We start from the raw sequence: 8,735 nt of genomic DNA, 5'->3' as shown, positions 1-8,735 counted from the left end.
TTTGGAAGAGCGAGAAAAATCAGTAGATATTTAGTGCAAGTCTGATTTTGTAAACGCTTTATACTATCTCAAATTTGAGTTGTGTAGATACTGTTTGACAGCTTGCCATCGCGCAGTTAAACTTCCTCGGAAATTGAGCAAGTCAGTAGTTGAGGCACCAACTTTAATCAGGTGTCTGAAATCCTCAAGTGTGGCCTCTCAAATGAAAGCTTTTCAGATTTTTCTGTTGTGCTAAATGTTTTTAATTTTGGCCTAAATTCAAATGTACGTGTATTCTGCAAGTTCTTCATAATGGTGCTTTTAGAATGTGAAGTATTTAACAAATAGACTCCATTTCTTATATAGAAGGTTTTGTCTTCAGGTTAATGCTTTCATTACTGAACATCTCGTTCCTGTTGTGACATTAGTTGACAGAACTTTTAAAATTCAAGATTATTTTGGAACCGTTAAATAAACAAGAAAGCGAAAGTATCTAAACGTCACACTCTGCCTCGTTCTCAGGCGTCGCAGAAAAGTTTAGCGTCTATTCTTTGCGCGAAATGCGTTGGGGCCTGGGAAGGAGTCAGCGTCACTCTTCAGTTCAAAAGGGCTGGAAAAACATCGTTGTAAATCAGCCCATTGCTAAAGTTAATTCTACAAAGATGTGATAGCTCTTTTGTCGGAAAAGTTAAATGACCGATCTGTTAAAACGTGGACAAAAAACATGCATCCTTTTGCAGTGTCCGTTTAATACAGGGTTTTAACAATCGAAATCACCCCCATAAAAGTCAAGTTTAAGGTGTCCGCGTGCGTCCGCTTAATAGATGTGTCCGTTCAATACAGGTTCTTTTTACAGTAAATGCGGGGGAGGAAAAATGGGACTTGTGCTGCTGTCCGCTTAATATGGGGTCCACTTAATACAGTTTTGACCATGTAGTGGAGAGAAACTAGTTTTAATTAATATGTTTGACTGTAGATGGGTAGGATGGAAAGGGATTCCAACTTGAAAAAATTGGCCAATTTGTATTTGGCCAGAGTGTATTTCTTGTGTATTTTAGGGAAGTCGCTGAAAACTAATTTTAGTTTGTTCTTCCTTAGAGAAACCCCTTAATATTTTCTTCCCGGTGTTTTAAGAGTTATCACATGTTAGCAAAGAGGTTTTTCGTCAAATGTCTGAGCTTTTTTGACCAAAATACAGCACAATCACCCTGACAGTGCCCCTTTAATTTTCTCGTTGGTTACCCTTGATTAGATTGAGTAAAACACCAAGGTAGCTGGGTTGGCATATACCAAGTTCAGTTTCTTTAATTCCTGTTATGGCAGACTCACAACAGTTTTTCTGGTCTTGGATTAGATCTTTTCAAATCAAAATTTCGTAACGAAGGCAAGTTTCGGTTTTAGTCATTCTTATTATACCACCTATTCAATCAATAATTAAAGTTAATTTTTTTCATTGGTTTCTAAGCAACAGTTCTTACCATAGCAATAATAACGTAACTGTCACATTTCAGCGTGAGTTTCATTTAGTTCTCCTTGCGTCTATTTCACTTCTATTCACGTGCGATGAATATCTATGTAGTGACACTGCACTTGTGTCCACTTATGATTTCATAATTCGTCCTTTACAGTAAATCATATTATAACAACAACAACAATAATACGGTAGTAGTAGTAGTAGTAGTAGTAGTAGTAGTAGTAGTAGTAGTAGTAGTAGTAGTAGTAGTAGTAGTAGTAGTAGTAGTACAAGTAAAAATGCTGTCTTCATCATCTAAGCTTGTGTCTGCACAATCTATATTATAAGGCCACTGATATAGTATGTACAATTATTTATACGTACTTTTTGGTCTTGCACGACATGCACACAACTAAAATCTTTCTGCGACCAAAAACAAGTCTAAAATGAACGGATACGAATGTTGCAGGATCTCTCCCCTTGACAGTAGACCTTAAAATATTACAATCATTTAGAATACCGTTTAAGCAAATGACAGAGATGACCACATGACCATGTTTAAACTTCATTTGCCGCTCGTTGTTTTCATTTTTTCTGTAAAATTGAGTAGTTTTGCATTAGCATGAAAGGCGAGAATTACATTACACTGTTCTCATCTATGTACTGATTTTTTCAAGTACACATAAACGTGTATCTCACATTTATTGTTTGCAGTAAACGCGATTCTAAATCTCTTTAGGAAAACAGGGTGCACAATTTGATCGCACAGTGTTTATCAAATAGCGCGCGCGTACGAATTCATGCGCGAGCTGTGTAAAGTACGACGAAACAGACAAAATGGAAAATCGCCATAAACGAGATAAACAAAGTCTGTTCAGAAAGTCAGGTACGGAAGCATGCGAAGATGGACGGTGAAAGGTCTATCATACTCAACTGTGCAATTATTACGGCTTTAGTGATTCCGTGTGCCCTGATTTCTGTTGTCACAACAGTGATTTGTGTTGTGATAACACTCCTATGTGTTGTGAAGAAACTGTGTGCTCGCGTCCACCGCGAGTTGGATTTGTTCAATGCAATTTACGAAGAAAACAAGAGTCCCGTCTGGGATGAAGGGGGATTATTTGCGGCCTTCATTAAAGGTGAGGATATAAAAGATCGCTGTCAAAAGACGAACAACCTCAGGCCCAAGACAGAAAAAAGGAAGAAAGCAACTACTACAACTAGAACCTGCAGTGAAAATGGAACGACTTCCACAGTGAAACGTTCATTGATTGGAGATTTTTTCTCCAGAGACCTCATTCACCAAAGACCATGCGCTTCTTCGCGAATTTCTTCTAGGGTTACTGGTAAATGTCCTCTTACTAGTATGGACTATAAAAATTATAACTACACCAAGATTGATGCTTCTGTTTATCCAGTAACCAATGACAACGCAAAGGGCGCTGACCAATTTCAAGCCGCAAATGGAAGCCGAGTTCACAGTCATCCACTGCGCGCAACACGCCAAGTTTCCGGTCAAGTTACAAATGAAAGCTTAGAAGAGACTTTGCATGAAGGAACAAGTGTTCCAAGCTCCCAAGTGACAGCACTGCCACAAAACAGCGCAGATAAGACAAGTAACGTAAACATACATCAAGACAGTGGGCGCTTTTCCTTGCGCGTTGAAAAGAGAAAGAAACGAATCAAAGCTGCGAGTGTTGGTTCGCCCAGCAAGGCCGGTGGTGATCATACAAAGAAATTGTCATCTCAAGGAAGTGAGAGCGCTTCTTCTAATGTTAACAAAGAGAAGAATAACACCAAAACTACTGGCGTTGGCCGATCCAATCATATCGGCGTAGGTAAGAAAGCTGTCGACCCTCAAGAAATCGAGCGCTCTTCCGCAGTTAGCAAAAGGAAGAAAATAAGCAAACCTGAGAGTATTGCCTGTTCCAATCAAATTGACGTAGATAAGAACACAGCTTCGCAAGATATTGAGCATTCATCCTTCGATGTCAACAATGGACAGAAAAGAAGCAAATCTTTAATCTTTGGCTGTTCCAACGAAGTCAGCGCAGATAAGAAAGCCGAGGCCCCTCAAGAAATCGAGCGATCATCCACTGCTAAGAAAGGAAAGAAAAGAAGCAAACCCGCGAGCGTTGGCTGTTCCAATCAAATATTAGTGTCAGAATTTCAAGCAAAGAAACCACGGAAGAAACAAGTTGCTGCTCAATCTCGCCGCGAGACTCCAGTGCTCGCACGGTTGAGAAAAATTATCAAGGAAAGGGCATCCCAAAACGGTCCTCATTCACGTACGCGTACAATCTCAAGGCAGCGAAAATTGAAGGTGGTAGAACTGCGCCATAACGCAAATCAAGAACCAGCAAAGGAAATAGCGATTCCATTCGAAGGGCTGTTGAATGCAAGCCTACTTCTGCAATCTCCAGAAAAAGAATCAACTACAGGACAGAATGTGTTAGGAGACGTTATGGATGCCAAGCGACCATTGCCGGTCACACCTTTTACTGTGGAGCCCGCTGAAGAGTCAATGGAAACGGACCAGGAGTTATTGCAGACCACACCCTCTATGACAGAGCTCGTGTCTCTAATGGAACAGCTTACAATTTCGCTCCCTGAAGATGAAGATTATGATGTCCCTTTGGTCTCTGATTCTGACTCATATGACGAGTCTGATGCTGAATATGATCTCTTCCCTGAACTACAAAGTCTGCCTGAACAAGTACTTCAGCTTATTCAGTTGCTGGCCTAAAAGAAACCCTTAACATGTTTGACTGTATTTACGTTTAGTTATTTGCTATTTCCATATCTCGAATCAGTCAAATGTAATTATGAACATTGACTTTATCTTCTAGTAGTAAAATGATATCTTGAGCTGATACTACAATTACTTACTTATCTAAAACTTTTTTAACTTAATACTCTAATTTAATTGCAGAAATTCCTACTAAAAATAGGTCTAAAGTATAGTAAATACTTAAACAATTACTTACTACGATTCTATTTGTGAAGGCAGAGAAACAACTATTTTTATTGTTCTTGATTCCTTTAAATAAGAAATCAAAATGTGAGCCTATTTCTAACGTCATGTTACTGGCGTGTCAAGCTGTCTCTTAAATGTTACACTACTGCAGGGCTACTTGATTTTCCGACGTCAAATTCAATTCAGTAAATGCAAAACAAAGTGTATTAGAGCCGATTGAGTGTCGAGAGTAGTTCGTGTTCGCTTTGGTTTTACTTTACTACGTCCTGCAACTGGCCAGCAAAATTCGCGCCACTTTCTGGATTAATAAGATGCAAATTTAAACCAATCGTGACTTGTACTTGCCTGCAAGCATTTTCCCGCGCTTGGCGCCGGTTACATATATTTGCTTCGAATTTTGATTGTTTCAATGGGCTGTTTACGTTTGTTGTGATCGGCCAGAGTAATTACTTCGGTCCACTCAATTGAAAACCGATCTACTTATAATTGAGTACAGCACGGCAGAGACAAGACAAGTAAAACCAAGAGGCGCATTGCGGCTGTGTGACGCCAGAGTGCTCGCTGTACTAAGTCGGATTAAATGGCAGCGATCCACTAACCTCAGCACGACCTCTAAGACGGACCAAATAGTTATTGATAAGGACTAGAAACCCTGAGTATTTAGTTTACATATCTTGGTACGAACACAATGGTGTTTGTATTAGGAGATGTGAACTCAAAACAGTTAGAAATTACGGAAAAATTAAGGAACTATGTATCGTGACGTAATGAGTGTATGAACATGTAACATGTAACAAATACAAAATAACGTCATTTTAGAGAGTTTAGCATAACCTGGTGACCGTTTATTCATGATCAGTAAACCCGCAATATGATGGCCTATGCAAGGGTGATCTAATCATTTATAAACTGTCTTGAGAGCGCATGCGAGGAAAATTGCCGAACTCGTAGACCAAAATGGCTGGAACTGAACCATTTTTTTTCCCTGAATTTTTTCGTTGAATAGATCGGTCATTGAGTTTTGCTGAATAATCAGACGATTCGCTCTCGGTTTCTACCGACTTTGCGGGAAAGTTGGCTCGGAGCGAACTATCGGTCAGTAGAAAAATGGAGTTTGCCGTCTAACTGTTCAATAGAAAGAGTCGCAGGTAAACGTTTTTAGTTCTGCAAAAGCCCGGCTGAGGGCGCGTTTGTAATAATAGTGTTTGCTGTGTCCTTCAGGAAACTGCAATGCGTTTCTGTATAATTAAACAAACATGGCTTTCAAGCAACCACGGTGCATGTTCAGTGTCTTTAGTGAAGGTTATTTTCTAATGTCTAAGAGCTTGTCTAACCAATCAGAGCTCTCGTTATGCCACAGCCATTCTTTAACGAAACACAGTTCAGTTGCGTTTAGCCGTTACTGATTAGCTTGAGATCTCGGAGCAAATGTGCAATTATATTATTTTCCAATCATGAGCTAAACCGAAACTTTTGTTTACTTGGCTTGCGCATGTATACCAGCGTTTTACATCAACAATTACACGTCTTGGGTTGGTTGTACATGAGCAAGTTTTCCTTGACGATTTTTTTTTTTGATAATTTTGACTAGTTCCGGCGTGTATAAAGCATGAAGAAGACTTGTCAAAGAAAAACTTGCTCGTTTACAACCAGACTTATACTTCAAATTTTTGCATGGTTAACAAAGTTTGTTGCGTTATGGAGTCTTGCATATTCATCGGATAAGTGAGACAAAACCAAATAACAAGTTAAGTGAAATCTTCAACGCATCGAACGGAGTCTGTTACAAATTCTGACAAGTACACCTTGACTTAACAATATATCAGATGCCCCGTGATCTCTTCATAGGATGGTTGGGGATTTTTTTTTGGCCAGAAAAGTTATGTTTGTTGACCATCCAAACTGACCACGATCGAAATGTTAACTGACACAGTGTGTCTATAGCACCACCCAATGCAATTTCGCTGATAACTGCACCGTTCGCAATTTTGTCGGACAAAATAGAAGAATACTTCAAGCATAAAGGTTTGGTTTTCTGGGAACGTAACTCGATGGCAAATAGTCACAGTGTTAACCTTAAAAGTTAAGAGACACGGAGCAGCTTTTTCGTTTTTAATTCTTAACTATGTGATTAATCGCCGAAGTTTTATTTCAAATTTATGTCCCATCGAAGTTGAATTTTAACAAGACTGATATTTTAAATCCCTAAAATATTTGCCGATAGCACGCGGTCACCACGTAGTTTTCGAGCGACATTTTAGCTGATAATTCCAATAACTAACCATTTAGTGATCATTATGGTGCGAATCAAGCCATTAAATGTTGATAGCATGAAACAGTAGGGAATGTTAAAAGGGTTTTACCATATGCCCTAACTGAAAAAGAAGTCTCTTGAGGTATGTTTGTGTTCGGTTTTATTATATATTCATAATAACACTACCTACAATGTAGCCCAAGAGGTTCATTTTAGGGGCTGTTTAAATGGAGGGGGAAAGATCCTAGCATTAGGAAGATCCTTGAGAGCGCATTATCCTAGCGCCATATGTTTTCTTTATTCACTTTAAATGCAAAAAGTTGTACTTGGCCCTAGCGCTAGGATCTTCCTAGAGATAGGAACTTCCCAGCTGAGAGATAGGAAGATCCTAGCTTTAAAAAGATCCTAGCTTCATGTAAACTGTAGGGACAAAAAGAACAAACATGGCGGCAGCCGGGTGTATTAATGTTCCTGGGCTCAGACGCAGTCGCCCTTATGCACGCACACACGTGGCACGCGCTTTCATATACACAAAAAACATCTGAAACTTTTTTAAAAGTTCCTGACTGAGACAATCAACACACCTATTTATACGTTTGCAGACTGCCATTTAATTAGATAAATATGTGTCTTGTCACCGCCAAATACTCTCTTACCTCTGTAGCCTGCTTGGCAGGCGCTATTAAAGGGAAGGGAGAAGAGAAATCGGGACCGCGCGAGACGCGCGAGGAAAAGGGAACAAGAAGATTCCTCTTGTTGTACTTTTGTACTACGCACTTTTAAGCCTGGCCGCAATTGTTCAAAGGCCGGATAACTTTATCCAGTGGATAAGTCACTATCCAACAGTTTCAATCTGTGCAAAGATTTTAGTATTTCCTCGTGTACAAGCGAATATGCACACTCTAACCACAGTCTAGTTTAGGAGTGTACGAAAACGTTGGACAACGTTTAACGTGAAGTATATTTTAGACCTCGAATAGTGCCTTATCCAGCGGATAAAGTTATCCGGCCTTTGAACAACTGGGGCCTGGTTTACACTGCAACATAAGCATAAGCACAAGCGTAACCATAAGCATAACGAAAGTTCACACTTGTTGCATAAGCACAAGGAAAGTGACACGTACGAAAGCGCAATGAGCTCCAGAATGAAGCCGCGGGAGTATGAGTTCGTGAGTTCGGGTATATCACGAACTCACAATATGACCAGCTCCCAGTTGGCTTGATAGCTCAGTTGGTAGAGCTCTGCACCAGCATCGCAGAGTTCGAATCCCGTTCAAGCCTGAAGTTTTTTCAGGCTTTCTTTTCGCATCTGCTTAAGTTGGGTAGTAACTGCGAGGATCTTTCTTCCATTTGAGAAAACATATTCTCAGACTGCGAGACATGACGGAGTAGCATTGGACACTATAAACTTGAATATCCGCTGGCATCAAACACAGCTGCTTCCTTGGGATTTTGCTTATACTTACGTTACACCTGGTTTACACACTTACTTTAGCGACATAAGCATAAGCATAAGAAAATGGAAACGATTCCTTTTTTTTATGCTTATGCTTAAGCTTATGTTACTCCCGGTTTACACTGCTTATGCTTATGTTTATGCTTGTGCTTATGCTTATGTCGCAGTGTAAACCACGCTTTACGCTTCAAGGAACACAACCACGTTTTCTTCTCTTTTGGTTAATTTATTGATAACACTGAAAAACCTTACTCTAACAGGATCAATTTGAAAAGGCCAAGAACAGATTAATCTCATCACTTTTATATCGTCTAAGCGGGAACTGTCAATCTGCTGTCAAAATCTCATCAATCGTAAATGTAAGCTAACGTAATACCTTGCGCGGTAGTTCTTATTTTCCTTCGAGAAACTTTCAGGACCAAAACGATTTTCTTCTTCAATTTTCAATGTCATCGCCAAATGCTCTGAACAAAACAAAGCGAGGAAATCAATATAAATGTTACCAAACAATTTATCGGCAACGAAAGTAAGTTCACCGCAAGTTTCGACTGGTCTTTAAGTTTTAATGAGTTTTCTGTGAGTACAATTCTCAAGTCTGCTTATTCACGAAAGTCGT

This window comes from Pavona decussata, unplaced genomic scaffold (assembly GCF_977016875.1).
Source record: "Pavona decussata unplaced genomic scaffold, jaPavDecu1.1 SCAFFOLD_2, whole genome shotgun sequence".
Taxonomy (NCBI): Eukaryota; Metazoa; Cnidaria; class Anthozoa; order Scleractinia; family Agariciidae; genus Pavona; species Pavona decussata.
This window is presented reverse-complemented; position numbering follows the sequence as displayed.